Consider the following 7,790-nt stretch of genomic DNA (forward strand, 5'->3'; position numbering starts at 1 on the left):
CCGATTATAGAAATAAATGAGTTTTATGTTGAATCTTCCTAACAGCTGATAGCACCGCAGCAGAATATTTGATCAATTATAATCAATAGACTAGAGAGCAACACAGTGGTGTGACAGGTAGATATTTCCTCGGAGCCAGCAAACTGGAGGAACTTAGGGACAAAGAATGGAGGAAGTTTGGGACATGGATTCTACAATAATGGCAGTGCACAGTTCTAATGCCTGGCTACTCCCACGGGTGGGTGTGGCTTTCCAGAGCAGCAAGGGGGAATAACAAAAGATGTTCACATGGCCACCAGTTAATTTCCCCACCATGAGGAATTGAAAGAGCTATGCTTAGAGCATCACATTTCACTCAAGTGAGAGAAGGAATCCAGAGTTCCAACCTCCATCGGTGGATAAGAATCAGGGACACTGTCTTGTTTGCCAAGGCGTCAAAAATCAGATGTGCTGGACACATAATGTGATTCAGAGATAACCGCTGGACTAGAGCTGTTACCGACTGGATTCCACAGGATGACAAAAGACCGCGTGGCCGCCCACCAACGAGATGGTCAGACTTCTTTGACAAAACCCTGAATGAATGTTTGAGGCTCTTCCTGTTCCTGGAGTAAGCAGATATCATTGAACTGCACTAGCACGTGACAGGGATGAATGAAGACATTACTGGCGCCTGCTTGAGCAAATCGAAGATCAATGGGATGACAAGTGACAAGTGACAAGTGATAATGGATTTGGGAAAATAAGAGACTACCCCCCCAGACTACCCCAGATCCCTTCCAGGCAGAGAGGGGGGTGACACTGATAGTATATTAGAAAGAACCACCCTCCAGAGTACCATAGGACCCATGGGGAAACCTACTCAGCACAGAAACCCACCATGAGTGGATGAAAATAGAAGCCCTGAAGCCCCAACAAGGAATACCCACAAAAATAATCTCTCTGATGAAGAATTCAGAGACAAAATTGTGAGGATTTTTAATGAGCTCAAAGAAACAGTGGAATGGACATCAAAAAAAAATACAGGAGGATATGAAAGATACAGTGGAACAGACAGCCAATAAAATACAGGAGGAAATGAAAGTAGAAATAAGAAAATTACAAACAAAAATGACATTAATTAAAAATTCAGTATATGAAATGAAAAACACAATGGGTACCCTTAACAGAAGAGTAAGAACAGCTGAATATAGAAATTAGTGAGCTTGAGGATGACATGCAGAAAACCTCCAGGAAACAACAAAGGATGGAAAAAGTTCTCAAAATAACTCAAGGACAAAGCAGAGGACTATGGGATGAACTCAAGAAGAAAAACATAATAAAGAGACTGGGAGACTGAGATAGTAACAAAGACATCATTGCTAAAAAATTCCCAGAGCTGGATAACACAGGGATCCTAATCCAAGAAGCCCAAAAGGTACTAACTAAAAGATACCCTAATAAAGAGACTCCAAGACATATCCTAATCAAAATGCTAAACACCATAGAATTAGAAACAATACTTAAAGCAGTAAGATCAAAAAGGAAATGGCATACAAAAAAGTGTCCCTTAGATTTATAGCAGAAGTATCAAACAAAACCCTCCATGTCCAAGAACAATGGTGGGATATAGTCAAAAAAATTAATGAAATGGAGATGTCACCAAGAGTAATTTACCATTCAGATTTGAAAGAATGATATACAAATTCATGATAAACAACAGTTCAGGAATTTCATAGCAAAACCAATCTTAAAAGAAAAACTCAAGAGGCTACTGTAAGGCAAGACAAAACCCACAAACATAAAGGTCCTCCAAATAAAGATGGTACAAAACTTCATGACAATAACCTCTCTCAATGTCAATGGTCTAAAAGCAACAACTAAAGACACAGGGTGGCAAATTGAATTAAAAAATTTAATCCAACATTCTGCTTCCTATAAGAAACACATTTGAATAGTGAGAACAAACACAGACTCAAAGTGAAAGTCTGGAAAACAATTCTTCAAGGAAATAACTCCTTCAAAACATCCAGGGTGGCCATATTAATATCCAACAACATATATTTAGATTGAAAAGTTTACAAGAGACAATGAAGGTCATTAATAATTAAGTGATACATATATCAGGAATAAATTACTCTGAAATGTATATGCATCCAATGAGAGACAAGCAAAATATTTAAAACAGTTGCAAATAGACTTCAAGGAGGATATTGGTAGCAACGCAATAGTAGTTGGAAACTTCAACACTGCCTTGTCACCCCTTGATAAACTAATGAGATTAAAACTCAGCAAGGAAATACTGCCTTTGAAGGATGAAATGGAAAAGAGTAGAACAGTAGATATATTTGGGGCTTTTCATTTCCCAAAAGCCAAATATACATTCTTCTCCAGTACACATGAGGCATTCTCCAAGATAGACCACAAAACTCAAAAAAATTAAGAAAATGGAGATTGTATCAACTATCTTTTCAGACCATGAGGCACTGAAAATAGAAGGTAATCACACAAAGAGATGGAGAATCAAATCAAACACCTATATATTGAACAGCTCACTACTGAACTACCTGTGGGTTAGAGAGGAAATCAAAGAAAAAATTTAAAGATTTCTGGAAATAAATGAGAATAAGGACACAAGCTACCAGCCCCTGTGGGATATGGCAAAAACAATTTTAAGAGAAAAGTTTATACCTTTGTAAGCATACAAAGCACTATACAGATTCAATGCAGTCCCTATAAGGATACACATTATATTTTTCAAAGAAATAGACCAAACATTTCTGTAATTTATTTGGAATAATAATCCCCATGACTATCTAAGAAATCCTTGGGGAAAAAGATGGGTTCCCCAACTTCAAACTTTACTACAAAGCAGTAGTAATTAAAACAGCAGTGTATTGAAAAAAGACACTATTAATAACTAGAGGGTACTATCCTGACACAGACCCTTAATACATAGTCATTTATTCTTGGATAAAGGAGCAAGAAATATGAAGTGGAGCAAGAAAAGCCTCTTCAACAAGTGGTGCTGGGAAAATTGGGTAATTACATTTAAAAAAAATTAGGCCTCAATCTAATACCATGCACAAAAGTCAGATGAAATAAATTAAAGTCCTCAACAATATACCTGATTCTCTAATGTACCTGGAGGAAAATGTAGGCAAATCCCCCCATGACATTAGCTTCTGCACCTCAAAAGAAACAGTGAACAGGATACAAAAACAGCCCATGGAATAGGAAAATTTATTCACCCAATACCCACCTGTAAGTGGTTAATATCAAAGATTATAAGGTACAGGTAGAACTTTATATGAAAAAATTCCAACCCCCTTAGAAATACGAAGAAAAAATGAACAGAAACTTACAGAGAGAAATTCAATTAGTCAAAAGACACATGAAAAAATTCTATATCATTAATCATTAGTGAGAAGCAAATTAAAACAACAATGCGACATCACCTCACACCACAGACACTGGCACATATCCAAAAGAACAAGAACAACCAGTGCTGGTGCAGAGATGGGGAGAAAGGGACTCTCATTTATTATTGGTGGGAAAGTGCTCTGGCATTTTTGGAAAACAATATGGGCATTCCTCAAAAAACTACAAATTTGCTCCTATTTGATCAAGTTTTACCACTTCTAGGAGCATACCCTGGGGGCCCAAAAAGAACAAAGCAGAAACACTATCTGTACTTCTATGTTCGCTGTAGCACTATTCACCAGAGTCAGAATCTGCAAACAACCTGAGTCCTGAGAACAAATCACTGGATAAAGAAACCATGGTTTATCTACACATGGAATACTATGCAGCTCTTAGGAAAAATGAAGTCATGAAATTTGCTTATAAATGGAGGAACATGGAGAGAGTATCATATTGTGTGAAATGAGTCAGCAGGAGGGGGACATATATAGAATGCCTTCACTCATTTCAAAATATCATTTGTGGGATATTAAAAAATAGTATGAGACTAATATCCAAAGCCAAAGCCAGGGGCCTGGAGGACTGGTCAATGGTTGGAAGCTTGCCACAAGTGTGTGCGTTTGGGGGGTGGGGGGAGTGTGGAGAGCAGTAAGGCTAGAGAATGGAATAGTATGACATAATAGAAATGATCACTCTGGACAAGAACTTAGTGCTGAAAGTAGATAAAGGGAAAGACATAACTTTTCAGCATTTGTATTGCAAACCACAGTACCTAAAATTAGAGAAAGAGAGAGAGAGTGAGAGAAAGAGAGAGAAAGAAAGAGAGAGTAAGAGAGAGTGACTGCCAGAGAGGCAGACAGGGTGGGGAGGGGAAAATGGGAACAGTAGTGAAGGGATATGAATGCTGGTGAAGGGATGGATGTTGAAACATCATATAACTGAAACCCAGTCATGAACAACCTTGTAACTGTGTATCTCACTGTGATTCAATCACTGTCACTGTCATCCCGTTGCTCATTGATTTGCTCGAGTGGGCACCAGTAACATCTCCATGGTGAGACTGGTTGTTACTGTTTTGGGCATATTGATTATGCCACAAGGAGCTTACCTTGCTCTGCCTTGCGGGTGGGATACTCTCGGTAGATTGCCAGGCTCTCCAAGAGGGACAGAGGAATTGAACCTGGGTCAGCCACATGCAAAGTGAATGCCCTACCCGCTGTACTATCACTCCAGCCATAGTGATTCAATAAAAAAACTAAAAATAAAACTAAATAGATATTTTAAAACATCAAGACTATACACTTGATCAATTATAATTTCTAGGTTAAATCAACCTTTTATTTCCATGTTATTAGAAATTATAAGAAATATATTGCCACTATAAATTCTTTCTGTAATATTTTTTTCTTTTTGGGTCACACCTGGTGATGGATGCACAGGGGTTACTCCTGGCTTTGCACTCAGGGATTACTCCTGGCAGTGCAGGGGACCATATGGGATGCTGGGAATCGAACCCGGGTCGGCTGCAAGCAAGGCAAACACCCTACCGCTGTGCTATCGCTCCAGCCCCCTCTTCCTATAATTTTTATGTTCATTTAATAAAGCAAGTCCTTTACAATTAATCAAATTTGAATAAAGTTTGTTAGATTTATGCAAAACTATTAATGTATAGGAAAGTTTTTATAATTCTAAATTATTTCACACAAAATATTCAGAATTGAACATTCACAGTTTTTAAATTATTCCCTCATCCTAAAGGGTAATAGGGGGGAAAAATATCAGGTTCATTTGGGTTCTCAACCTCTAGTGTAATTTTTAGGTATTGATTTTGTAGCCTGCAACTTTACTGTATAAGTCTATTGTTTCTAAGAGTTTCTTAGTAGAGGTTTTAGGCTTCTCTAGATATAGTATCATGTCGTCTGCAAATAGTGAGAGTTTGATTTCTTCCCTTCCTATCTGGATGCCCTTAATCTCTTTTTCTTGTCTAATAGCTATCGCAAGTACTTCCAGTACTATATTGAAGAGGAGTGGTGAGAGTGGGCATCCTTGTCTTGTGCCTGATCTCAGAGGAAAGGCCCTTAGTTTTTCCCCGTTGAGGATAATGCTTGCCGTAGGCTTGTGATAGATGGCTTCGACTATCTTGAGGAAAGTTCCTCCAAACCCCATTTTGGTGAGGGTTTTCATCATGAAAGGATGTTGGATCTTGTCAAATGCTTTCTCTGCATCTATTGATATGATCATATGGTTTTTATCTTTACTTTTGTTGATATGCTGGATTATGTTGATTGATTTCCGAATGTTAAACCATCCTTGCATCCCTGGGATGAATCCCACTTGGTCGTGATGTATGATCTTTTTGATGAGTTGTTGGATCCTATTCGCTAGTATTTTGTTGAGGATCTTCGCATCGGTGTTCATCAGGGAAATTGGTCTGTAATTTTCTTTCTTAGTGGTGTCTTTGTTTGCTTTTGGTATTAGGGAGATATGTGCTTCATAGAAACTGTTTGGGAGAGTTCCTGTTTTTTCAATTTCCTGGAAAAGTTTGAGGAAAACAGGCAATAGGTCTTCTTTAAATGTTTGGAAGAATTCGCCAGTGAAACCATCTGGGCCTGGGCTTTTGTTTTTGGGGAGGTTTTTGATTACCGTTTCAATTTCCTTAACATTGATGGGTCTATTCATCTAGTGTAATTTTTAGTCCACAGCCAATATTGTTCCTTTTTACTATGCAAAAAATAGTTCTTCAACAGAAACTAAACATTGAATTATAGCAGTTCCACAGGCTTGAAAGGCAAGTGATGGCTAATAAGATTTGAATTATCTAAATATTTAGAATTATAACTTTGTGATATTTTTTAAATGAACTGCGTAAACAGTTAAGAGTCCAGGCTTTAAATTTGATTGGTTGAGTTGGATTCTTGTTTTAATCAAAAATACTGTGTATTTACTGGAAAATTCAACTCCTTATACTTAATTAATCTTACCTCTAAAATAATGTTAAAAAAAACCTGTGTAGTACTGTGATCAATCATTGAGTTAATAGCTATACAACAATGTAAAAATCATATTATTTTCTCAGTAATATTTTACTTATTATTCCTATGGAATATTTCATGTTTGTCTTACTGATTAAACATTTTCTTAATTAAAATAAAGAGCAGATTGATTTCAAATATAGCTAAGATGAACTTTTTCTTTCATTAGAAAAGTAAGGCATTCCTCAGATACACTAATGATTTCCACTATTTACCTAAGAAAGGGTAAAGAGTAAAAATTGTCATTCAGGGAAATCATTGCACTGATATTAAGAAATTTTGTATGGTTAAATGTATCACTGTATCACTGTCATTCCTTTGTTCATCAATTTACTCAAGTGGGCGCTAATAATGTCTCCATTCGTCCCAGCCCTGAGATTTGAGCAGTCTCTTCTTACTCATCTTTGCCAATGATTGGAGGCTCTTTCAGGGCCAGGGGAATGAGACCTGTTTTTGTTACTGTTTTTGTCATATCGAATACGCCACGGGGAGCTTGCAAGGCTCTGCTGTGCGGGCAGAATACTCGTAGCTTGCCAGTATATATATATATATATATATATATATATATATATATATATATATATATATATATGTGTGTGTGTGTGTGTGTGTGTGTGTATACACATATACATATACATATATATCTCATATACAGGGATATATATGTCCCTGTATATGAGTTAAAATATTTAAAAAATTCACATTATATAGACACTTACTTTTTAAAATTAAAAGAATTTCCAAGTGAATTTAAAATTAAAATTAAAAATTTTTAAATTTTTAAAATTAAAAGAATTTCCAAGTGAATTCACCTTTCTTTACCATGATGGAGAAATTATTTATGTTTTAAAAGATTTCCAGTTTTGAGTCAGTCTAACTAAAACAAGCAAACAAATGCATCAATATTTTAAGTTCAGATGTCTACAAAGATTCACATAGTGTATAGGCCTTACAAATGATGGCATTTTTGTTACCACCCTTTCCTATAGAATATAATTGCTTCTTAAAGTGATTTTTAAAAAGTGAAACTATCTTCATAGCTATAAATCAGCTGGATTAAACACTGACACATGCTCCTGAAAGAATACTAAATGTCATAGGTGCTTTCCAAAAATGTGGTCTGACTGATCCTTCTCTCTAAAAAACAAACATATGAGCTAATTACTTTGGGATTTATAAGGTAAATACATGCCTTCGTTTTCTGATTAAATATTTTAGCAATAGCAAGAGGATTAGCAAAAGGGCAATAAACTAAAATCTTTCCCCCCGGCATTTCTGATAGGTGAACTGAGACTAAGAAACCTTAAGAGTAAAGCCAAAGGCTGAGAAGGTAGCAATGAAAAATTATTTCTGAAA

Source organism: Sorex araneus, chromosome 3 (assembly GCF_027595985.1).
Source record: "Sorex araneus isolate mSorAra2 chromosome 3, mSorAra2.pri, whole genome shotgun sequence".
Classification (NCBI taxonomy): domain Eukaryota; kingdom Metazoa; phylum Chordata; class Mammalia; order Eulipotyphla; family Soricidae; genus Sorex; species Sorex araneus.